The following is a 26,755-nucleotide window of genomic DNA, read 5'->3' as shown; positions in this document are numbered from 1 at the left end:
ATCCTCCACTCTGGCTCAGACATTAGCCATGGGATCCACCAAAGGGCATAAAATGGGATAAAGACCATACAAATTAATAAAGCCAGGTCCCCCAGGACAACTTAACTTGTTGACAGCACTACTGGGCTGCTAGGAAGCTTCAGCCAACCAGGACATGGAAGGCCATCCTTTCTCTCCACGCTCTCTCTTTCTACATCCTCTCCAGACTGGCTTTTCTTCATATGTAAATTTAGATCCTGGCAGCACCTTACAGTTTTCAACAGCTACTGTGACCTTTAGGGAGGTATGATTGTTAGGCATGTCTTAAGCTTTTTGCTTTCCGGTGCCAAATTTACTGGCTGGGGGAAGTAGGTGTGTTGTCCTCTAGTTTGCAAATATGCTGCTTCCCTGCTCGTACGGTAACTAACCCTGGTAGGAACTTTATCACTGTTTTATAGAAGTATGAACGTTGAAGTTATGAATGTTAAAGATGTAGGGTTTGCAGGATAAACTCTGCAAGGTGTTTGGACTCATCAGGACAAACTTATTGTCATATAAAATGAACGTTCAGAGTTCTGCAGTGACTCTGCAGAAAAGGAGAAGACTGATTATTATGCAATTGCTTTGCTCTTGCGAAGGTAGACACGCTGGAAGGAATGCCATCAGACCAATTTTGAGCTGCACCCTGCAGTTGTTGGACCTTACCGCCTCCATCACAGCTGCCTTAACAGACCATTTCAGTACAAACTCAGTCAGGTTTAATAACCTTTTGCCCCATAGCAATCCTGAGTTATCCAAGAGATATTTTTAATCACACATTGTGACTCTTGCTACAAGTGATCCATGCAGCCCCAAAGATCAGCAGGCATCAGTCATCCGCAAACCACTCACATAGCACATGAAAAATGTAGCTTATGACCTCCTGCTCCCTGAAGAACAGTCGATATTAAAAGCAATCCCACAATATTCAACGGTACAGGCAGAGGTCAAATCAGACTGGCCCTTGCTAATATAGCATGTCACTATTTCTTTAGTGACCTCATCAGTTCTCTCAGAATTATCTTCCTTTAAAAGATGTCTTATCTGTCCTCTTATGAAGAAAACCTTCTGGATGAGATTTGATCGTGTGTTTTACTGCATCTATAGAGAAACACTATCATGGAAGAGGTGGTCTGACCCCTTTAACTCAGGGGGACTTTAACTCCGAAGCTTAATGACACTTTAATTGCTACCTATCCTTTAAGAAAGAGAAATACAGCCATTCGGGGACTATGGCTTTCAGAGTGATGTGTAGAAAAAGTACCAGGAGATGTGAAAGTTCAAAAGCACTGAAAAAAAAAAAAAAAGGGTTGCAAGCATCCAAGCTAAGTTTCAGAAACCGACGGTCTGCTATGAGGATGAGGGATCGACACCATCTTCATCAAAACCACGAGTTCAGCACTTGCTGTAGTGGGAGTGCATGATTTGCACCGAGCTTATATTATTCATCAGAGAGTGTGCATGTATATATTTTTAAATAAAACATGATTATGTTTCCTTGGTTTTGGTTTAACATACTTTAAAGCTGAGTATCTATCTTTTATCAGCTGATTTGGCTTTCAGACCTTGGCATTTTGACTGAACTAAATAAGCATATTCTCAAACTTTCTTAAATAGATATGTAAAAATACTTGAAGTGTTTAATTTGCTATAAATCCCATCTTTCCACAGAGTTCTAAGCTAGTATTTTAATGCGCTATCACATATTTCAAGATGCCAAACTGCATAAATACAAAAATCCTGGAGAGAGAGGAGAGTGGGTTAGTAATAAGTTTGGAGACGGTTCCGTTTGTTTGTTTGCCTTCTTGTATTCATTTCTTTATATTCATGCAGATTTTTCATTGTTTTCCTTGCAACAATGAAAGCTTTATGTCTGTCAAAGTGAACCGTGTATTCCCTGGGACTTTCAGAAAAAAAATATGAAATGCTGTACGATTTGCAGTACACTCATGGAAGCTGGCAGTTCTCTAATAGTACAAAATGATTTTAGTTTAGTTTTATTCCATCCTCTGTATCTATTATTCATCTATAGCCCTCCCTTAGAGTCAAGTGTTATCAGTGGCTTTTTCTAGTATCCCTCTGACACCTTTTGCTCTCCACTTGACAAATGCAATCAAACTGTATTGCTGAGCAGAGCTGTAAATTAAGGTAAAAGAGTTGATTTCAGAAAACAGCCAGATTTCTTTGTGGCTTTCAGACAAGACCCACTGGGCAACCCTAAAGTTCATACATCGCTATTTGCAGCCAGCATTGCCAGAGCATTAGAGAAAAACTGTGGTTGTGGGAAAGGAAGCAAAATGTTGCACTCATATTTCTGTCAGTGCATTACTTGAATTTTTCCCCCTAGGAAAGGTCTAAGGTTATTTAATTACTACCAGTCGCCTGTTCAAGTGAGAGGGTCTTAGTGGGAAGGCACCACTTCATTCATTCGTCCTACAGTATATACAATGCGAAGAAATAACTGCACAAAACGGCCCCCTCCTATTTCCTCCAAGCTGGCTGTGCTCAGGAACGACTCCTCAGCGTGTCGCCCCGTGGGATTCAGGCACAGGTTTGCCCACAAACAACCCAGAAGACCAGGACTTTTGGCAACCCAGATCAGCCTCAGCTCCACCAATGGTCAATAATTCGCTCTTACAGATCTTTCATGGATGACACGTGATGTCTGTGATCATGCTAGCACAAGCTGGCGGCCTCAGTCCTACCTGCTCATGGCTTTGTTGCAGCTTTAAAGTCCTCAGAGACGAAAAATTCCCTCGTGTAAGGTTAAGACAGCTTTAAGGGCAAGGCAGCCTGAATGAGGCTGCGGCTCCCATGCGCAGGATAGAAACTGTGGGGTAAATGCAGCACCCACTGCCAGGCACTGCGAGCCATGGAGGGCTGCGGGTCAGGTCCATAAAGTCATCTAGCAGGGCTTGTTCTTGACAAGTGATCGTGTTAAATGACTTCTGGTAAATAATGAAAAATATTGCTTATTAACAGGCTGCTCTGAAAGCAGCCAGGTTTAATTAGCCCAAAATAAAGGGTTTTGCCACACTATAAAACTTGTTATTTATTTTTAAAAGTTCTGAAAATATCTCTAAGTCAAACATGTCTGAGTGCATATATGTACATATACGTGTGTATATATGTGGTGATTATGAGGTGCGAGTGGACTTCTGCTGTTCATTTCTGCTATTTCTTTTCTCTTATTGGCGCTTGTTGAATTTACTGACTGCAGCAGTTAAATGCTTCGTGTCAGCAAAATGCATACTCTTTCCCCTCATTTTTTAACCTTTTGAAGGAAGATTTGTTCTCCCCCTCCCAAAACAAAATCCTCACCACAACCTACTTCAGAAGTCCTTTGATGTGCACTTACTCAGTATAAAGAAACAGGGCTCTAGATCTCACCTCTCCTCTGTTTGCCAGCTCAGGCACTAATTTTGCCTTCTAACAAAACTTTGTAGGAGGGCAGAGTCTAACATCACATCAAATTACTGACCATATCATAATGAATTGCACATATTATATTAATACACTAGTACTTTTATTTCACTATGAAAATCTTCTTTTCTTTTTCTTAAAAGGGGAATGAAAGGTAGCTTTTTTGTTGGTGTTGCCTGAGGTGGAGGGTAGAATTGTTTCTATTAAAAAAATAGAACCCTAAACCCTGTCTTTTCCAGCTGCAGTATTGGCATATGTGAAATGAAAATGCTTATCTGATGGTTCACGCTGAGTACAGCATTGCATGCAGTCATTGATGATCCAAATCTTTCTAATTCAGGTATTAAATTTTAATTACGACAGTATGATGATTAATATCAAATATCATAAGGCAGGAGTGACTGCCTTTTGCACATGAGGCACTGGCTGCTGTGCTGATTTAGTGGTGAGAGAGCACCTTCATTAAGCGCAGTTCAGCTGTGCTCCTTTGCACTCAGATATCCAGCGGCGCAATCACCATTTCCAGCCGATGGACACCAGCTTGTCCTGCATTTTAAGCACTATCCTCTCTCTTGCACAGGTATAGCTAAGTAGATGCTCTGGTCTTGTCTTTGGTTGTTGTTGTTGTTTTTCAATGAATGAGAAGCATTTTACTTGTTCCTAAAGGTGCACAATATCAAGAAGAAATAATTAGCACTGTGTTTCCCAGCCCCTGGCCTTCTGATGGCAAATATGTTGCCTGGAATCACTGACCTCTTTTGTGGCGCTCGCCTGCATTTCCTTAGCAACATTAACTCCTAGAAGCAGGTCGAGACCAACGATGAAAACAGCCAACTCGATTGGCTGCTATTCTGGGTCAGTAAAGGTCATCAGACTCCAGGTCCCCCTTGTTTACTCATCCACTTGAGCTACCATCTAACTGGATTACGTGATCCAGTTCATCATGTTTGTAATAATCTCACTGAACTAATTGATTGGGAAAGAGTAGATGAATGTGTCTCAATGAGTCCCACTTTGCTTTGGTTCATGATACAGTCACTGGCCTCACGGCTGTTGCAAATGCTTTTCGGACAGAGGGTACTAAGGCCTGCCTCTGGCTCTCTTCTCACAGGCTGGAGAGCTTGCCAGGTTAATGGTAGTCTCTGGGAGCCACTGCTGCTTATAGGCCCTACCATTGCCAGTCATGGAGTTGCCAGCCATGGAGATGAAATCGATTTGATGCTCTTTGGATGCGTATATACTATATATACAAATATATATTTATGTATGTATGTATGTATACATATTTGTATATACACACACGTTAGAGGGAGGGCTCAACATGCCCTAATCCAGATCCTGAATTTAATTGTGCTACCCTAAAGTAATGCAGTCCTTTATGTTGAACCATCTTCCTGGAAATGCTTTTAATACAGTGATTGTCAAGCTGCAAACAGAAGAAATAATTTATTTACAAAACCCAAAGCAGATAACATAGCTATAAAGCTGATAAGAAAAGGTAAAAAGTAATAAAAGACCATATCATGACCTTGCGGTTAAATTATCCCTAGCGGCTTCTCTTCTCCTCCACCTTAGTTCTCACCTAACGCTGTATCATCTTCAAATTGCATTCATTAGATACAGCCCAAATGTAGTGCACTGCATTTGATTATAAAGTCTGGATCCATTACTGGAAGGCATTCCGATTTAAATCTCCCTCTTCTCAGTCAGGGCGCAGGACACTCTATCCCTTTCCTTCAGCCAGCTGCTTGTTGCCACCACCCACTTTAGTTGTGCTCTCGTCCCTTGACCACGGCCCAAGCAGTCCTGCCCTGCCCACACGGGCAGGAGGTGATGTTTTTGCCCTCATTTAGGACATCTAGAAATTAGACAGCTACTTCTGGGCTAATCACCCTACTCTCTCCTTATAGTCAATGACAATAGTAGGTGGTCCAACAGGTGGTTCATTTCATCCCTAAAGTAGGCATCTAAGATCAGATGAGTTGCCATCTGGACACTTGTGACTGGGAGGAAGTCTAGGGTGGCTAGCTTAAAATTAGGGAACTGACTCTGACATGTCTGAGTTAAGATGAGAGAAATCCTTCCCTCAATGACTATTTCTACTAGGAATAAGCTTAACTCATTCCTTCAGGCTGGGCTTGGGAAAGCTCTGTCTTGGATGCCTATGGCCTTTCCACGGCAGATTAGGTTTTTTTCAGGGCTAAATGATATCCTCCCCCTTTCTGGCTGGGGTAAGCGAGGAGAAAATTCATGGCCCTTCCCCTCACTCCATTGTGTTCAAGTTTCTACCACGAGCCATTATTTGCGATACCCGGTTTGTGCAACCCCACACAGGAAGCTGGCAGAGGTAGGGGAGCAGCCCTTCCCACCGCTGGCCATGGCAGATCACAGGGCTGAGGTCCGCGAAATTGGTAAGGCAAGGTGGCACGAGAAAGGCCGTTTCCTACCCCAGACAAACCATGAGGTCCCTTGGTGGTGTGAGGCACTTCCTTCCGCCACGCTGCATCTGTGAAGCCAGATGGTTTAACATCTTACACCAGTGTGAACGACCGTCTGCATCAGCACTGTAGATCAACTTCACCTCTAATGAAAAAAACAGTTTGCTGGGAGCCCCTGGGCCGTCATCAGAGGCCGTGAACTTGCTACCTGATGAGCAGCGATGACAGCCTAGGTGAGGCTGCAGCTGTGCCCGACTGCTGCTCCCAGCGCAGCCTCTATGGACATGTGACTGTGCGAGAATTAATCTGAGACAATTAATGCACATCATGCGGAGCTTATTATTCATCTTATAGAGTAGAACAGGTGTTTCGCTGTCAAGCAGAAAGACAAGAGCTTTAGCCCCATAGAGACTAGGATCCAAAAAATGACATTTCTTTTCCTTTGGCGGCCTGGTGGAGCAAAGGATATTCTGAGATCCCTTGAGGGGGTTCAACATCTCTGAGTATTTGGGTCCTCTGCACCTCTCACACTTCATCTGTGCAGAATGCAACCTGCACCCCATCAGATTCAAGGGTGGTAAGGGCAGCACTGACATTTGTACCAGTGGCAGCAGGAGCGGAAGAAGACTCTGTGTTGTGCTCCTCCTTTCTCCCTCCCTGTACAGCAAGTGCCACGTATCATCCAAGTCAATATGTTTCTTATCAAATGCAAGAGGTAATGTAGGTGAAAACGTTATGGCTGAACATTAGTAGGTTTGCAGAGCCAAGAGGGGAAAAAAAAAAGCCCAAGCCTGCCAGGGTTTAAAATTACAAAGTCTTTTAAATGTATTTCTAGTTCCAATATTTAGCTTTCATATGTTGAATGCATCCAGGAGAAACTGTTAAAGGTGCAGTTAGTGGCAATTGTCAAACTGTAAATCAAATGGGAAAGGCAGACCGGGTCAATAAAAATAAATAAGAGGGATGGTTGGTCCCCCAGGCGGGAAGGAAAAGCCAATGCTTTTGTTAGTCTGAAAATAACCTATTTCTCCCCCCAGTAATAAAGGGTGTTTTATTACATACAAGAACACAGGAAAACTAGCGGTGAAGTGACTTAGCCTGAGAGCCAATGAACCACAACAACTATGTGAAACCAAACTGGTACAATATGAAGAGCCAAAGAGATTCTGTCGGTGGCAGTTCTGGATGCTGTTAATTGCTATCCCCTTGTGGAGAGCGTGAAACATGCCAAACAGAGGAGCACCTTCTCCCCACTACCCTCTGACTAATCCTAAATGGGCAGATACACCTTCTCCCAGAGGTTCGTATTTCTTAACAGTAGTTACCTTCTTCCTGCTCGGTGTTACCTTTCTTACCTGCAGCTCCTTCACTTGCAGGCTCAAACTTCATACGCATCCTAGACTTTAGCTCTACAAAATAAGCACTTCTCCTGAGTAAAGATGCTATTTCACAGCTCCCTACGTGAGGGGAGGATGAACTCCCCGAGTCTTATTTGCTTCTCAGAGCAGATAGATTTGACCTCTGGCCTTTAAAGATCAAAGGCTACAGTCTAACACCATTGTACCATCTAACTTCCACTTCATTTGATCTGTTTATATGTCCACTATTTTCCACATCATTGACAAGGTCCTGGGTGGGTGATTTGTCACCAGGTTCACAGCTATAGACTTTAATGTGTATAAATAGCCCCGTTTTTAAAGACAATCAGTGGAAAAACGAGCATCGAAGTCAGAAGGGTCACCTATATAGGAGTATATTTCTGCTCTTTACACACACAGTGGCCACAGGTCTTGACTGGAAACCCACACAAAACATTTATTGTCATGAGCCATCCATGAGCCAAGTCCTCGGCTGATGTAATGGAGATGTAGGTCTATTGGTGACACATTGGTGACACATTGGTGACTTTTTTAAGGCCATATATTATTTTTCTGTTACAGAAAACTGTATTTTGCACTTGTGCTGCCTCCATAGGGTACCACATCCAAGGACCTGTAATGTGTGCAGATGCATAAGATACCCCAATACTCTTCAGAGCAAATAGCCATAAAGCCCAGTATACAGTGTCCACTAACAGATGCTTCGACAGACATATAAGAAATGTACATCATCCTACCTTCAAGGAATAAACGTATTTTCTTCCTAGCCTAAAGGTTTTACCTGGACTCTTGTGTTTAACATCCACAAAAGAACTTAACCACTCTAGATTAAGGAATTATCTAATTCCTTTTGAATCGTTTATACCTCGGACTCCATAGTATCTTTTGCCAATGACATGCTGTATGAACAGATCTCTCGTTGGTCTATTTTAAACTAATGCTTGATAATATAACTATGTGTCTACTAGTTTGCATATCTTGGGAAGCAAATCCGTACTCTTTTCCTGTTCCTGTTTTCTACACTAGCTGTGATTTTACAGACCTTTATCTTCATTTCCTTCACTTTTCCAAGCCTAAAAGTTCCCTTCTATTTCGTTTCCTCCATTTTATGAAAGACCTATACTTTTGATCATCTTTGCCTCTTATCTCTGTCTTTTTGAGATGAAGCTAGTAGAAAAACACAGAAACTTTAAAATAGGGGTACACAGAGATTTCTACAGTGGTATAATGAAGTCTATATCTTATTCTCAGTTTCTTCCCTTAGAATTCCTAATGTTCACTTTGCCTTTCTCATCACTGCTCAGTTTGAGCTGACGTTTTCAGAAAACGCTCTGCATCATCTCCAGCATCTCTTTCATGACTGATAACAGCACTTTAGAGTCATCATTGCATATGTATAAGTAGGTTTATTTTTTCCCTGTGTCTCGCTTTGCAGTAATTGACACTGAATTTCATCTGCCATTTTATTGCCCTATAATTCCTCCCGTAACTCCTCACGTCTGGCTCTGGAATGGAGTCTCCTGAATGGTTTTTGTCACCTGCACGTTGACACACTTGATGCTTTTCCTTTTCTGGGTCATTTATGAACACGTTGGATAGCAGAAGTGCCGGTGCAGATCCTTAGCAGACACCGTTGCTACTCTCTTTCAGTTGTGAAAATGTTTGTTCCTGCTCTGGTTCCTATTTCTACCAATTATTAATTCTCTAAAGAGCAACAGTAGCTTTACCCTTTATTGTACAGTCACATAGCTTCTCTACTAGAGCTGGCTCATATCCAGCTGGGTCAAACAGCAGGCAGGACCCACGGAGGAGTAAATAACCAGCCCATACGTCTGTATGACTCAGGTGCACACGTGGGGATTTTAGGAGGCTCGCTCGTTTTTGCAGCTAGGATTTTCCAGTGGCCAAGATGTTCTCTGTCAACAGTGAATTTGGCCTTCGTTTTTCCTTTAGCTTTACACAGAGAAAGCATGGTTGCTGCAGGGGGTCGGTGGGTTCTCGCTGAGTGTGTGGCGATAACAAAAGAGAGAGCAGCTCTCACTGCGTGTGGGCTGCAAGTGGAACAGAATAGCTCTTACATATTGCATGCACACAACGGGCTTTTTATGGACTCATTAAAGTCAATGGGAGTTTGCCATCTGCTTCAATAGGGGCAGCATCAGGGTATAAAAATATTACTCACTGTTTAAATTGTGCTTTTTTTTCTGAGCACCGGCGGATCCTAGCCTTGACCGTGGAAGTGGGTAAGAGTTATCACTTCAGTTTGTCAGGAGGGAGAGCAGAAACTGAGAGTAAAGGAGAGATTTCAAAGATTATGACTGTCTCTCACCTGGCTGTATGTGGCTGAGCAGAGGGAATGAGAAGCAGACAAGGGAATTCTTGGCAACCTGCCTTATCTGACATCCCCCCTCAGCAGGTCTTAATTTCTGCCTGACTTTGTGATCTCTTTTTCCTCGGTCTTGCAACTCAAACACTTCACAAGATGCTCAGAATCTGCCAGGAAGCTGGTGAGCTAACTAGGTGACACAGAGTGAGGCACAGTTGAAGAAGTCATAATAAGCAGTATTGATTACGAATAAACACGTAAGTAATATTGATCTGGAGAAGCTAACTTTTAAGAGGTGGAGGGACTGACTGACTCCAAAGGATGGAAAAGTTGGAAGTCTTTTTCTGGAACTGGGTAAGGCAAATTTTACTCCCAAATATGAACGTATAGTGTGTTTCCAGCATCTTTTTTCTCAATCCTATTGACATAAGAACCATAAAGCACCACGGCTGAATGAAGAGTGAAGGTAGTGTGTGAGACGGGTTGATACAAGAAGAGGGACGAGGAAAAGAGCAACATGAACAATGACTGAGCAAGCCATGGTCCACTGCTTGAGATGAAGCTGACATATGAATGTTACAGAAATATTAAAGGGAAAGAAAAGGTTTTGTGAAGTGTAGCTGCAAGAAGCTGGGAAAGACAAGGAGTGAAAACCTCATAATTTCCACATTGTTGATAAAAAAAATACCCCGTAGATCTATAAATCATCAGTGGATCCTTTTTGTGGCAGGGGTTACATATTGATAGAGCAGCCTGGATGCCGTCTCCCAAAATTTCTATGCAGCAAACCCCCTTTTTCCCATTTGTAGCCATCTTCTCTTTTACTCTCAATGGCACATACGATCAGCTCCCAGAGGCACAATATTCCCATGCTGACACAGCTCCGAGAGAAGAGGCATGGAGGCAGTGTTTGCAGATTTCTTCAAATAACATTCAGCAGCAGGAAACTACGGGAAGATCTTCCACTTGCAGCTGTCAGCAACCCAGCCGAGAATCAGGATAAGGAATACTTGGCTAACTGTGGAGACGAGCAAGATATTACATACAAGTGTGATTCTGCCTTTGGCTGCAGCAAAGATGTTCCCACTGAGGTCAATAACGTTGAAGAGGAGCAAAAAAGGCTAAGAGGAAGAATTTGGTCATGGAATATTTTCTACGTGACTGAACTCATCAAAGTGCTGGTAAACGGAGATACAACAAGCGCGTATCTGGTACAGTATCCCAGGCCAATTGCCTAACGACTTTGCTAGGAGTTGGTGAGTGGCTTTCAATATGATTTTTACCAAGCAGGTCAGCAGGAGCTGCAAATCTTCCCGGGAGTGCAAATAAATGAGGTGATGTTCTGCTTTAGTGGGACTCCAGGACATCTGCGTGGTGACAGATGGGTGGGGATTGAGGAATACTATCACATTCAAAGGGAAACCTTGAGCCCCACAGCTGCTCCTCATTGCTGGGATTCATCACCCAAGCTTCTCACTGGAAGCTGCAGGACTGTTAAACCACAGCAGCCTCCATATGAAGCAGCTGCATCTTCTTGGCTGAGACAAAACAAGGGCTTCGTGCCACTGCTGTTTCAGATCCACATCAGCATTGCTCCAAGGTCCTTTCAAGGTGAGTGGAAAGATGCCATGGACTCAGTGGACTTTGAATTCAGCTCACCAGTTCTGAGAGATTAGCCTAGAATCCGGTGAAGTAGCACTGGAATTAGTCAAACCAAGTAATTCACGGTGGAGAACAGGCACATTGACAGCTCAAGCCTTGAACTAACATGACAGTGCCGTAACAATTCTCTTTCCTTGATGAGCAGCTTTCAGATCTTTGGATCAAGAGCCCAACTTTTAGCTCTGAGACTTGCTTGGGGTATGTTTCCATGCAGGCTGACAGGCTTAGAAATGTTTCATTCCGTGTGGCACTGCCACTGGCCCGAGCCTCAGATATCACCAGTGGCCTGTGGACCTCACCGTGGGATACACTTGCCCTGATCCCCTGTGGATAAGTGGATTATATGTGCAGTAATGTAGTGGGGTGCCTTGCACAGAAATAAAAAGCTTGAACTCCCCTTCATAAAATCACACAGAAAGGGAAAGTAGGGCACCTGGGATGCAAAAAAAAAATCCCCATTTCTTAGAATTCTTCTTTGTGTATGGCAGTAAGAACACAGCTGTATGCAACAGGGGTCTGTTGAAATGAGGGCATTCCTTTTGCACATGCATATTCAAAGATTAAAGAGAAAGCTTTGAATTGTTTTCAGAAAAGGGCTCAATTATGTAGATTTTACATGAGTTGTTATTAAGGCCAAAACTCACTTCATTTTCACAAGGGCTGGAGGATAGCAAGGCAAAGATATAGAGGCCAGAGTCCAGATCTGACAGGAGAAAGGGAGAGAGAAATAAGAAAACTGTTAATTATATCCTCTCAAGAAGGGACTTCTTGCACTAGGAACTCATCCCAGGAGGGTAACTTCAGGCTACAAGTTGAAATGTGTGCTATTGCTGGTCTAAGCAAGAGCAGGGAGCAACTCGTGACAGTGGCACCTCCGGTAGCTTTTTGCAGAGGAACCTACTGGAAATAGAGGCTTGTAAATTAGACAGCCTGCTCTGCAGAATACGATATCCTTTCCCCAGTCTATCTGAGCTCTTTCAGCAGCAATACAATAATGGGTTCAAAGAGAACTGGGCAACAATGGTTTCTGTGGGCTTTGCAAACCCTTTGACAAGGTTTCATACAAAGGCTGTTAAGGAAAGCAGAGGCATTTGATGAAAGGTAAGGTACTGTGACATTGATTAAAAAAACTGACCGGGACAACAAACGGAGCAGGAATAACTGGTTACTTATTGCAAAGCCAAGAGCCTAACAAAGGGCTACCAGAAGGCACATATTAGCCATCTTCTAATACATAAATAAAAGGCTTTGTTTAGAGGAATTAAGATTATTGTATTTCTTTGGTATCCAATGAAAACTACAGAAGTATTATTTTTCTTACCTTACACTTTCATAAAATATTAGGTTATTGGAAGGTTATTGAGAATAGGGTCTCCTCACTTCGGAAAAAAAGAAGGCTTTTATAAAGTCCTGTCCAGCGTTGGACTTATTTCTTTAGTCTGAGAAGGAAGGTTGGGCCTTGATCTTGCAAAAGTACTTTTGTATTCATAGTTTCCATAGTGTGGAAAAAGAGAACGGGATATGGATGAGAAAGATCAACATTTTATGTCTGTACCAAAAATTCATTGCAGGGGAAATGTTGCATTTGGAAGTTAATTGGATTCTAATGAAAATTTTAAATTCTAATACAGCAGCTTGCTGTTCCGGAGCTGAAAAATGATCCCATAACATCACATAAAATCTCTTTGGTGGAAAATTATCTTTCAACTAAAAAGATTTAAAAAATAGTGAAAAGTATCACTTTCCAGGAGAAAATATCAATTTTTATCAAAAATCTAAACATTTGGGCCCAAATACTTTTTTTTTTTTCCAAATGAAAACTGTGGCTTCTTATGATGTACACACTTTACCTCAGAGGGAAAAGCATTTCCTGATCAGCTTTATCTGTCCTACTAACCACGACTTCTTAACATGAGTTAGTTAGGAGTACAAAAATGATGAGGTGGTTGTATAGCGCTTTTCTTCTAGAGATGTCAAAGCCTTTTACAAAGGCACTGATGTCTCTTTAGCATGGGAAGACTGAGGATGAAGAGAACTGAATGAGGCACCTAAGTCCAGCATGAGACCCCAGAACAGCACCAGCGTATTGTAACTCCTCGTGCGAGTGCCCTTTCCGGCCAAACATGGGCTTTGTTACTATCAGCTGAAAATCTTTGAGTTGATCTTTCAGAGATGGTAAAAAGCAACAAGAATTAGTCACTACTACAATGATAACTTTGACTTTTTCTGAAAATAAAACATACAGCACTGCCCGTGTGTCGCCAAACTGAACCGAAGACTATACGACTCTGTGAGAGCATTGTTATTTTCCTTTATCGGCAAGGCATCGTTTTGTTGCATGAAATCTTTATGTTCAATAGATTTGATTTTCCAAGCAGCTGGGTTATCTTGCGCTGTGAAGGCTCTCTCTTAATCTCAATTGCTCTGCTTTTCTCAGCACCACTTCCAGCTGCTCTGAAGTGAGCACAGTGCTTTCATCTTCCTTTTCGTGCTCTTATTAGGTGTGACAGTTTCAACAATACCCGTATGTAGAAAAATAGGCAGGTTTTAATTTGTTTTTAAAAAATGTGATTGTCAAAAAAAAAAAAAACAGGCAGGAAGATGTTGCTTTTAAATTATAAAAATCCTGCCATGATCACACATTAATGATATATTTCCTTTAGCAAGATTTTTTTTTTTAATTTACTCTAACACATAAATGCAGCCAAACATTATTTAGCCAAAGGAGACAAGAGAGCAGAAAACTGTTGAAATATCCAAAGCTTGGTCCACAGGCGCTTTTCAAGGAATGGTGACGGAATTAGGATTAATGGGTGTATCTGATAATTTGGATTCTGTTGAATGCGCATTGAGAGACTACACCGTTGACTATGCATTTTTTTTCTGTTCTGATGAACCTTTCTGCAGAGAAAACCTTTCTCCTGGCACGGTGGGGCCATGATTTTAGAGAGCACCTGCTGGCATGACTGAAGTACCAACAACCAGAGGAGAGAAAGGGGGAGCAAAACTACCCCGCAGAGAGGGTGGGCTATTTCAGTGGCAGACTCTTTGTGTACATTAGTGCTTAAATAGGTCAGAGCAAGAACTAAGGTTTTGATGCTTTTTTCCTTCTGATGAAATAAAGAGGAACTGAATGCGTAACAAGGAAACGTCCACATAGCTCCCAACGCCAGCGATACGGTCAGCGGTTAGGTTGTACCTTAACCAAGTGGTCAATGGTTCAGGCAACTGCTTAGAAAACAAAGCTGGGAATGCTTGAAAAATAATGTCAGCTTCACAGCTGTCCTGAAGGTCGGGCGTCTGCAGTGACGAGGACAGGTCTCCCCAGCTGCACGCAGAACGCCTTACGTGGTGATTTTGGCTTGAGTTTGCTCTCTTTCGGTGCGAGGAAGCATTTTGCAATCTGACCCCTGGTCAGGCAGGACTGACAGCTTTTTTGTGTGGAAACAGCCAAGCGTGCTAAATCACGATGTGCAATATAGCAGTGGCTGTACACGGCCTTGGTCCAGGCATTTTTCTGTGCATGGTGCTGGGGAAGACAGCACGGACCAGCAGAAGGCATGGAGGGACCATTGTGTTAAGGAGGCAGAACTCAGTTTTGCAAAGGTGCCTGCAGATGCATTGCCTGCAAATAATGCAAGCCACGGTCTCTTTGGCAACGTTGCCAAGGGCTGCAGCATTCCCAATGTTTTTAGTTAACATGGTGCATGATAAAGCAGGGTAGGCGAGGATTCAGCACTGTTATAGCAGTCATAACTAGGGGGCCAAAAGGGCCTTAGTCAGCTGCTCCACATTCAACAGATCCCACCTGACAGAGTTCCAGTAAACCCAGCACCACTCTGTGATGAAAATGACAGGACAATCCTTTCTCTGGGCAACGACCACTACGCTGTCGTTGCACGGTGTCTTTGCGTAGGTCACTTTGCTGTCTGTGCTTTTGCTTTGATAAGGAAATCACGATATTTATGCAAAAGAAATGAACATTTACTCTGAAAATGTTGTCATCAGGTCTAAGTTAATATGTCACAGGGATTAGCGGAGGCTATTCACATCTGCGGGAAACACTGTCAGCAAACTCAAAATGACAAGTATGTATGAGACCAGCCTGCAGATTCGGTTCACTTTAGCATAGTTTCCTGTTTTCCTATTGCAACCATGATTCCTAGATATGCACTAAGTGAACACAGAATCACTGTAGGCTCTGTCAACATCCAAGCAACCAAGTATTTGACCCCTGCTATTTTAGAAAATAAAGTGGTGCTGAAATTTTAGATACTTGAGGCTACAGTAAGGACTGTAAAACACAGTTTTTCTGTGTGAACCTCAGAAAAGCAGTTATTCAGCTCAACAACCTATTTTGAATTATTAAAGGCTTATTAAAGGCAAAGGTTTGGTCTATATGAAAACCCTCCTGGGTTGGGTGACCCAAGGCAGAAGAAGCCTTTACCTGGTGTGGTTTACTAAAGTTTTCTAACAAAATAGATGATGAGCAAAAGCACTATTTTGGTAGTATAAATGTGCCTACACAAGGACGTAAGAAAAACTGTTAAAAAAAATACAACAAGCTACTTATCACCAGTGGTCTGAAAATTCGGAACATTTCAAGCAGAAACATGGGTTCCTGTGTTAGACTTTATCTAGCAACTAATCAAAACCTTCCCCTCCTCATGGCTGCTTGTTCCTTCTGCTACAACGTACTGCCCTTCACAAGGCTGTAATATGAACCTCGTTGAGCTACTGTTTTTTCTCCTTGCATGCATTCTTTTGTAGCTGAGATCGTTTCTCAGATCCATTATAATCCCCCAGACAAGTAGGCAGTCCTGGTCTGGGACTGGAGTATGGGTTTGGGGAGGCTGTGGAAGGACAAGAACCCCTTCACTTACTGCTGCTAGACAAACCAGCACATGAAACCATGGTCTTCACATCTCACAGTAATGCTTACAGCCTGCCCTGCCTGCAGGAAGAGTTTTGAGTTTTCCTTGGATGAGATAATTTTACCTCCCAGGTGATTGTCCCAAGCGGGTAACAAATACACTGCCGCTCCCAAATGACCTTGAAAATGAGGTGTAATTATCGAAGGGCCACTCATTTAGAGTAAATCTAAATAGCCTGTATAGTTTTTCAGAATCCCGGAGAGAAGTGAAAGATATTCTTAAATTGCATTCAAAAAAAAAAAGAGGGAAGAGGGGACTAAAAGAAACCTCGAGGAGAGACTGTAACAATTCACCAGCAGTGAGCTCTGATAGGAAAATACACAACTATCTCAAGGCTGAAGGCCCTGGTGTCATACACTCGAGGAGGGGTACCTGAGCCTCGCCACGTTGTGCTCCTCGAAGCCAGGTGAGGAGCACACCAGAAAGGTTGCTTCGAAGGAGGGTGGCCGGAGTGAGGGCATCTCCAAGAAAGCAAGGAGAGAGATTAATCGTGGGGAAGAGCGCGCCAAGGGCAGGGATAGACCCCCCCACACACACTGGATCTCCAAATGCAGATCCACTTAAGGCTATGAAAGTAGCTGTGATTAATAATAGCAGTGAGACAGCACAGCACGGGAGATAGATAGTGCTTCAGTATCGGCGGTGACCTTATCTAGGCCACTGCCACACACAAGAAAATAATCTAAGAGAGAGTGGAGTTAGCAAGCCCATGAAGAAAATGCTTTTGTGATTACAAGCAAGAAGGGCGTTAAGTGGTTGAGTAACTTCTGCAATTACACGTGTTGCTATTGCTAATTCATTGCCATTAAGAGCTTGTGGCTGACAATAGTTTCCTATAATTTATCTGCTCAGGTGACTTAACTCAGGAACCGCATCTGGCTTCTCAGTGAGACTCTTTGCATAATTTTACCCAAGGAGCCCAAGGGACTAACACAGTCACAGCTATTGTGAGGCCCCCTCTTTGAACCCCGAGTGCAAACTTCCTTTATGCTGATACAGTTTTTAACTGATTTTATGTTCCCTTCTGCACTGCTGAGACATAGACAACAAAAACAGTTGCTCTTCTCTCGGACCTGTAGCACTTTGCGAGGCAAAGCCCCTAGAGGGATTGGTTTTGCAGACCACCGGTGACCTGGTGTTAGGACGGGCTCCAGAGCAAGACCTTTCCTATCTGGGAGAGGTGGTCACTGCTGAGCTCAGGTCACCCTCACTCCCACCTTTCCACAGTCAGCTACAGAAGAAGCTGTTTTTTGTGCAGGCTCCCCATTAACAGGTTGAGCAGGATTGTAAGGAGCAGCTTGCTAGTGATATTTAGTTAGGGATAAAAAAATAAATAACAGTCTAAAAATGTACTTGTGCCTGGCAGGGTTGCTCTCCATAACTAATCCTTTGCATTTCTTTTGCATCTTCCATCTGTGATTTCATGGTTAATTGATTTATCCATGCAATGTTCCTATGAGGTATAGATTATCTCCACTTTCAGAGTGATAAAACCGAGTGCGTAGGAGTTTGCGGTGCAACTTGCCCTAAACCCCCACAGGATTACAAGGTAAGACAAGAGGGAATCCCCCCGGTCCCTGTTCCTCACCCCCAGGATTGAGTTCCCTCTTCTCGTGGACGTGCAAGGCCTGTAACGGCAGCAGAAAATCATGCCCTGAGTCGGTGAGAGCCGCCAAACGCTGCACCCTGAAAACAGCAGAGCTCCCCAAAATGTTCAGTGAGAGCTTGCTAGATCTGGCCTGAGAGATGCCCTTGCCACATATGGACGTGGGCTGCACTCATATCATAACCACCGTCACATGGTTGCCTTTTATTTTCAGTCATGTCAGCATCAATAACTGCAGCACAGCACTGCTGGTATTGATCATGTTGATGTTTTAGAGATCAATGTTTGTAACAATCCCGGCTACGGTTCTTCAAGGGAATCAAAGCTAAGTCCTCTGGTCGTAAGGCAGGATCTCATCCATCTGGAAGCTGTAGGAGACTCTGACCAGCTATGGGTTACAGGGAAACACATAATAAATGCTTTGGGTTATGTCTGCATAGCTCCTATAAGGGCCAATAGAAGGCAAACATAAATCTCTTTTGAATCAATAGGAGACACTCCCCTCTGCTCCCACAACGGATTTCTTTCTTTGACTAAATTTAATCTGCCTTAGACCTTGAGTTGTGTGTTTGCAGAACGATACTTAACTGCCCTTTAAAATGTTTTTAATAAGCGAACTAAGCTAAAGAGGGAAGGACAGTTAAGAAGTAATGATGACCTTGCAAATATAATAGCAGATGAAAAGCAAGTGAGGTAACACTTAGAAAAATTGGATTTCCAAGAATCGGTACATCCAGATGATGTAAAGACTTTAGTGTAGAGTGAATTAACTAATGAACTTACTGCTGCTGTCCATTGTTTTTGAAAAAGTCATGGCCAACTGGCAAGTTTCAGGCAGGTGGAGAAGTTCTGATCTGAACCTCCCCAAGCCACAGTTTCTGGCTTTTGCCTGTTCTCATATATCATCTGCCACTATTAAAAAAAAGTTTGACACCACTGTCATGGTGTCTGCCGTTCTTACTATGTAGAAGATAATTCAGACCAGCAATCTCCACGGTGTTAAGATAACGAGTAGGGACCATCACAAGCTGTTTTCATCCTTATGTCTGCCAGGATTGCAGCATGGGAAGCATGAAAAGTGCACTTCTTGTGAGGTAGCTAGGACACACATCAGCTTATCCTAACACAGGTCAAGGGAACTGAGCCATTTCACTGCCCTTACTATAAAGATATGATAATGAACCAGCTACGCTGGAGCCAGCCACTCCATAGATGTTTGAAGTTAGCTAAGACAAATTCCACCTCTGAAGATTGACCCTGCTCTGCCGGTTTCGTTGTTGTTCCCAACTGAAGAAAGATGGGGTCCCTGAATTTTAATGGCATCTAATAGTGGTATGAATTCCAGCATCAAATATTAATTCAGATGAGGCTTTGATGTAAGTGGAGATTGTTGCTTAGACTGAAAACAGGCTGATGATCTGCATTCATTATATGCAGAAGCTCTCATGTGCCTTGCTGAGGATGCTGTGCAGGAGGATAATGCCATGCAGCATTATTTTACATCTTTACTGATGTTCTAGGAGATTGATGAATGTCCCATTAGCCCAATAAAGATGGAGAAAGGAGTCACTAGGAGACCTAGGGTCAGAAATATTCATAGAAGACTACCTATACGACAGAACCCCATGCTGTGAGATGAGCACCTGAAAGGGGCTAGCAGACACTTAGAGACAATCCTTGCCTCGAAGGGATAAATCTAAGTGGTGGAAGGGGTGAGAGGACAAAGAGTTGAAATTATCTGAATCTACTCCAGAAAATTAGATGGGCAAGAAAGCGAGAGGAGATCCCAAACCTCTGAATTTCTTTTGTCTGGTAGCCCTCGCTTCCTTTCTAAAGACAATGAACTCAAGCTGCGAAGCAGCTGCAGCGGGAATATAATGAAGGGTATGATGGCTGGCCAGCAAATGGGAATCAATCCCCCAGGAGGCCTGGAGCTCACAGAGGATTGTAACTTAAGGAGGAGCTTACAGACAGCTAGTGAAGCAGGCAGATATATATGGCTAGAAGTATCCATTACAGCATACGGCAGCAACCAGCTACTGGTGTTAGCACAACACAGCTCTTACGTCTAGGGGAACAGGCTCCTGGTTGACTTGTAAAGGAGGGGTGTCTGTCACCTGTGTCAGAAGGTATAGGGAGGCATGAAATGCCAACAGAGAAGTTTAGAAATAGTGCATGGGCCATGGAGCAGGACAGTGCAGGATTCATTATGGATTGAACAAATCAAGATAAAAAAACACGTAAGAGGGAGAATAATGTAGGATCATCACAGGGGGGAAAAGATCTGTCTGTTAGGGAGATTTATTAGCAGACAGAATAATCTTTCAAAAAAGGTGGCTTTAAATTAGCCTGGAAATACAGCAGTGAAAAACCAAACGGAGATGGATGCTGATAATCACATCAGCAAAGCATTACATACCCCATAAAATGGGATTACAAGGCTCAGAAGTACTGAGGCAAATGCTGATTTGGGGAATTTTGCACAGCAGGGGTTAGGGGAGTAGCTGTGAGCGCAGATCCCTGCTCGGGCCTTGCTGGGACTGCAGCAGTTGTTGGGTCTGCCCGGGACCTGGTGTTGGGCACCCAGCCACGTCCTGAGAGGCAACCTGTCTCCATCAAGTGAGGGTTGCAATCCTCCTGTCTGCAATGGCCCTGGGTTTTTCATGCAAATGTATCTCCTCAGAGCTGGGCAACTGCAAAATTCTTCTCCAGCCCTGAGGGACCAAAATTGCACTAACATCTTGGAAGAGAGATGGTCTTCAGTTTCTCTTTCTATGTCAGGTCCTTGTTTGCTTCAAAATTAACCTAAACTTAACAGGGGTTTAAGTAATCTCAGCAGGAAATGATAGTTTACAGGACTGCTCCTGGGCAACCCCAAACTATTATTATTGTTTTGTATTTTGTCAGCTTCTTTCTCCTCTCCACAATGTTCCATTTCTGCTTTATTCCTAGCGCTCCAGTTCCTTTCGTCTGCATCTCCCGTTCCCCCAAGCCAGAATGACCAAAGTCCAGGCTTTGCACAACTGTAACGACATTATGCTTCAGAGGAATGGCCATTCCTCATTTAATGCTTTGCCTGGCCTGTGAGAGCTGGGCCTTCTCTTCCAATACATGCATGGGAAGATGTCTATAGAGCAGCAAGTGAATTTTTAAGCATTTACAGAGTATCTGGAAGTCATCTTGTATCAGAGCTTGTGTTTCTACAAACATAAAATGGTTTTAAATAGGTTTCTATCAGAAAGCATAATCGCCATGCTTTACCAGAGTTGCAGTTTTGGGAAACAGCATTTAATTTGACAGAGATATTAACAGAGATGGTGGCACAGTCCTTCACATTGCTCTCTGGAAAAAGAGTTTCCTTCGTTCGATTTTGTTGATTTGTTCTAGCAAACCAAACACGCTTAGTGTTTGTGGCTTTCTACACTGTAGCGAACACCCTTCCCTGTTTGAACAGTTACCAAACTGGATGAATAAATCATCTATTTTGCTGTTGAAAATGCACATATAGACCTGATGCTCTAGTAAAAGGCTTTGTATGTGTTTTGACTGTTAACACCCAAAACAGCAAATATACCTAGCGGAGAAAGGAAAATACAGATCCTGATGGTGCTGTTAAGCAGGGCAGACCGCTAAACCAGCTTTGTTGTATGCTACTCTTTCCCTCAGCCTTGTACAGAGACCCGACATCTTTTTTTTTTTACAGCTACCTTCAAAAATTAGAAGGTGAATTAGTAATACCTTCATACCTTAATATTCATGATACTGCTTTGCTTTCATGGAAAAGGTGTAACTACTTTGTAAAAAGCAGGTCATTAGAACTTTAAAGATAAATTCCCCCCCTCAAAAGTAATTGGTATTTCCAGGCTTCATTAAACTGGTGCCATATGAGGGTAAATTGGCAAAAGATTTTGCAAACACTTACTCATGCAAATACTGCATCAGTGGAACAGCTTGCAAAGAGTACAGATCTGTCCCTCGTTTACTTCCCTGGAGGCTGGTCTGGCTCAAATATCTTAATGGCCTGCACTGGCTATCTTGCGGAGGAAAATCTCCTTTCTGGGTTTTGAAAATATACCCTATACCAGCAGCAAATAAATGTAGTTCCAGTTTCTCAGCATTGACAAAGCAACACACCCAGCACAGCACTCTTCCTCCTCTTGCATCACTGACAAAGCTGCCAGCTGAATCCTGCCTGTAGCCTCGGTGTCTTGGAGCAATACCAAGCAGGAAACACACAGATAAGCTTTCAGGAACCAGGCCGCATTTGCAAATTTGCTAGTTTCAAAAAAGATCCCAATGCCCTACCACTGAATAGTAAAAAAAAAAAAGCACATTTCACCGTAAAAGTCACTGCTGAGAATATGGCCTTTCTGAGAACAATGTTTTGTATATGCCAGGAGATGTCTTCAGAACGAGAGCTGAAAGATCACAGTTTCTAAACTTGTTTATAGCTTAATCTGTAGCTAAAAAGAGGCTGGAAAGGTATGGCCATCCCGAAGAGGGAGCTCCCAGTCACGAGCATAGTCCGCAATCAGTGCTTTCGCGGGTGTGCTGCGCTCTTGGAGATAGGGATCCCGAGGCACGGCAAGATTGTGAGCAGGGCCAGGGCTGTGTGTGCAACTCCACCCTGCGCACTGCAGCCAGAGCTGGTTTCACCGACTCCCTGCGTTTTCCTTTGCCTTCCTGAAAACCCAGCTGGTTAAACTCCACTAGGTGCTTGCACTGCCTCCCCAGGAAGGGGTGAGCTGCACAGCCCTGGCAGTAGCAAGTGGGATTCCTGGCCATGCCTACTACACCTATATGTATATTTTTAAATCATATCATATAGAAATGGGCATAAATGTATTCCGAATCTGGGATTCTGGGTGGTTTGACCCTTTTTAACCCCTTAGTGAAAAAAGGCAGAGGGAAGGGAGGGAATTTCAGGAAATTTATAGGTGTCTGTTTTGCCTAGAAGAATGAGTCAGTCAGATTTTTTCCCTATACAGAGGTTGTTGAAAATGGCTATTTTTAACAAAGAAAAAGAAAGAAAAACCCTAATCAGAGATGGCTCTTGTAAGGGCATCAGCAGCTCTTACCCATGTTTAGGCACCCTGTGAACAGTTTGCATTTGTTTGATCAGTGGACTTGTAAAAGTCACAGTCTTAAACCCAGCAGGGCCTCACTGGGAAACTGGATCACATGAACCTCCCAGGTCATTAGCCAACCCCCTAGAGCAGTTGCAGACACTGAATCAGATTTGCAAGTGCTACTTTGGGGATCACAGTCTACTGGTTTAGACTTTTATCCATAGAAGAAGGTAAATGAAATGCAGAGGAAATCTGGAGAAGCGATGAAGAGAGAAGCACAGTAGCAAGAAAATTCGTATCATTTGGAGGCAAATGTTGCATTTATGGAAAGTAGGCAACAAAAATAAAAAAAAGCAAGCATGAAAGACACTCAAGATGTTAAATATTCATCGGTATTCCATGCACCGCATGTTCTAAATATAAGCGATGTTTCCGTGCAGCCCCAGTATACAACTGGGATGTCTCCCCCTCCCTTATACGATGCCATAGCAATTCGGATGGCTGGGAAGTCGCCATGGCAACACCTTGATGCTACCTTTTGTTTGGTGGATGAAATGACCGGCAGCGAGGTCCGCGAGCTGCATGCACACCAAATGTGGCACGGCAGCACCAGTTGTCCCAGCTAGGGGCACAGGCAGCACCAGTGGCTTGGCAGGGGCTGGATCCAGGCACAGAGCTGGGCTGGCTCGCAGCCAGGGCAGCGTCTCTGGATTTTGGCAGCCCCGAAAGAGGGATGAGCTTCCTGAGCCCTCCACGGCTGCCCTCTCTCGCACGCTCACCCCTGGCGTTGGTGGTCCACAGGCCGGGCATGCCTAGGGGCCAGGGCCAGCTCCAAACTCTCTCCACTCTCAGGGGTGTGCAAACATGTCTGCTTGATCCTGGAAGTGTAACTTGGCTCTGCGTGAGGATTCACACCCCAAAGATTTGGGAGGGTTTGAATCTACGGAAGTTTTATTCAAGCTCGGATCCACCTGCAGAGGCTGAGCAGAAGGAAACTTGAGAATTCAGAGATGCACTGAGGAGATAGGTTACTTCTAGGATGATCGCCCAATAGCCTAACTGTGAACATAAGCCTTTTTTTGGCCTTTTTCTCCCATATTGAATACCTGAGATTCAGCTCCTAAATTAGGAGACACCTAAATTTAGTTGTTTACATATACTTGACTAAATGTCAACTAGATTTCTGAGCTCTCATTCTGGTCTGTGGAGATCTATCAATATAGCCAACAGAGCCAAGAAATATTTGGTAGCTCTAAGGTAGACAGCTACCTTTGTCAGCTGTCTAGACTCCAGCATATGTTCGGATTACGACAGCATACGGGATTTTCAAGGTACACATCTCCCTCCCACGATTAGTTAGGGATCTGTGATCAATTATATTCCCAGTTTAGGCACTTCTTCTAGCATTAGATGGGTTGAGTCCAGGACAGGAAAAACGTCTGCAACATTTGGGTGAACCAGACAAGTGGGTCCCCTCACCTGCTGACGGAGAAAGTGAGATACACTGGGTGTGAGCTGACCAGGCACTGAGTCAAATGTTCCTCTCCTCCTCTGAAAGAGGATGAGAAAGCTAGTGTTCACCTGCTCCTTTTGCCTCTGCAGTGCCTTTAATCTGAAAATCCTGGGAGCAGAGGCTGCAGAACAAGTCCGTGCTAATCTGAGCATCACCATGACTTGCAGCCCATGGGAGGAATGAACGGTCAGACCACTGCATATGCCACTGCATATGCCATCGCAGCACCTTTCTGCTGGTAACAGAAGCTCAAACTTTCACTTCAAAAGAAGCATGAACTTCCCTAGCTCCCACCATTGCAAAGTCACTGCTCTGAGTGGGAAAGGGGATGGTAAGCAGGCTGCAATGCAAGGAGAGGGTGTTAAATGTCTTGCTCCTGAGGCACATAATCTGCCCAGACACTAGTAGAGTTCAAGTCCTACTTGAGAGAGGAAGATAACATATGAAGCCTGACCCCCATCCACCTGCTGGCTTTTATATGCTGGAGATGTCCAGCCCCAGAGCTTGCTCCATAATTTGCTCAGGCAGAGCCAGCTGAGTCGCTGGCCCCGCTGATGGAGATGGACGTGGCCAGACCTTGCTGTCCAAAAGCCCTGTGCTCAGCTGTGTCACTCAGCAGCCCTGCACAGGGGCTGGTCCGAAGCACAGGCGCCGAGAGCATCCTCCAGCCATGCCAACGGGGACTGCGGGTCGGTCGCCTGACGGCGAGGGGGTAGCCCCTCTGATGGGCAGGCTCCCTTTTCCTGCAGTGCTCGCGACTCAGAGCCGTGGCCATGGATGCTGTAAAAGCAGCACCATCCTCTTTGCCGTTCCTGCTTGTCCTGCTGAGCTGGGCTCCAGTCTGACTCATGCAGCATCAGCACAAATCCCGAATCCTCTCAGCTCACAGAGTCTTTGAGTGCTGCTGAACCAGAAAGGCTCCGGCTTGCCTTTCTGGTCCCAGACTGAATTAGTGTTTTGGCCTTTAGGAAAACTATCTTTTTTTTTTGCTTGTAAACAGAGATAACATAGGAAACCTCATGAGACACGGTAGTTTAGCCTGGTTCAAAGCAGAACCAAGCTTTAAAAGAGAAATGAACATTCATATGCTATCTCAGGAGAACCATCCACTCTATTGTATTGCAGTACAGGCTGCTCGCATGAACTGAGCTTTCCAAAATTACCAGAGACACTCCTCGCTCTTTAGGTTCTTTTTGACACTTTTTCCTCTGATAATTTGGGGGACAGGATGTATCACAGACGCACAGACAGAACCTCACACCAGAATCTGACACCACATTGAACAGAGGAAAAATCACAACTGGGGTATTTTGTTGCAGCTTGAAATTCCTGCCTGCCATTTATTCAGCCCCTTATTAAAATCTTGTAAAAGTTATGTGAATCCCAATGGCAAAAAAAAAAAAAGAAAAAAAAGAAAAATCCAGCAAGAAACAGATGAGCCTGCCAGAGTCATACAGACTTTCTTTAGTCCAGGAAAACTTCCCTCCACCTTGGATATGATATAATCAGGTTCGTTCACATTTAATAAGGAGTTGAGTTTTGCCAAGAATCGTATAATTACTTTGAAATGAATAATAATCACATAGAAGGGGGCCCCTCCCCTGCCTGTTTTTACCCCATAAGGAACAATAGGAAAAATGCCCTAAAATTGCAAGATCTAGAGTCAAAAAGATCAGGTGGCAGAGACAGAGAGGAAAAGGGAAGTGTAGGATCAAACTCTCCCACCAGTGTCACTTCCTGGGTAACTTTTCTACAAGATCTTTCCACGGTAGAGATTATTTCTTTCCCTGTGCTCATCTCAGGCTTTGCACCCTGTGTTTGCCACCATGGATATATATTCCTTAGCATCCACTTCACTTTGGAGGAGGTCCCAGAAACCTGCATTGACCGTGAAGGCTATATGTGGGCAGGGATAGTCTCTGCCGTGAACAGCTAAAGGATGAAACCACGAGAGAAGACAGAGAAAAGCTTTATGCAGGGGACATGGAGCCTGGGGAGGATCTGAGGATGGATCCGCTTTGGCCTTTGGGAAGCTGAGGCGAATTACTTTGAGAAGGAGCCTACCTCTCTCGTTGGCTGTTCGGGGAATCTTGGTGGATGCCTTGGACTGGAGGGCAGAGTTGTAAATGGCTAAAGCTAAATGAGGTGAATCCCCACAGTTGTTCAGGGAATGTGTTTGACCAGATCTGCCAAATCCCAGTCCAGTGCCTTAATCACACAGTGTCTCCTTCTGAGCATATAGCTTTGGGCCCTCAAAGAAGAGTGAATGTTAAAGGGCGTTAGAAATTTTCACTTGTGATGTGTTACAGTAGACATTCCCAGACAGCAGTTTTATAACGCTGAGAACCATTATTTTGTTTTTGAACAGCAGTGGAGTACTTGTATGT

General features: G+C 43.7%; 1 protein-coding gene across 1 annotated transcript in view; it reads left to right on the top strand.

Moving 5' to 3' along the window:
* The window catches only part of FRMD4A (FERM domain containing 4A), a 392,727-nt gene that overhangs the window by 63,877 nt on the left and 302,095 nt on the right, over window positions 1-26,755 (top strand). The window lies entirely within an intron of this gene.

This window comes from Struthio camelus, chromosome 1 (assembly GCF_040807025.1).
Source record: "Struthio camelus isolate bStrCam1 chromosome 1, bStrCam1.hap1, whole genome shotgun sequence".
NCBI classification, from domain to species: Eukaryota; Metazoa; Chordata; class Aves; order Struthioniformes; family Struthionidae; genus Struthio; species Struthio camelus.
Note: the sequence above shows the minus strand (reverse complement) of the source record. Positions and strands in the feature narration are given on the sequence as shown.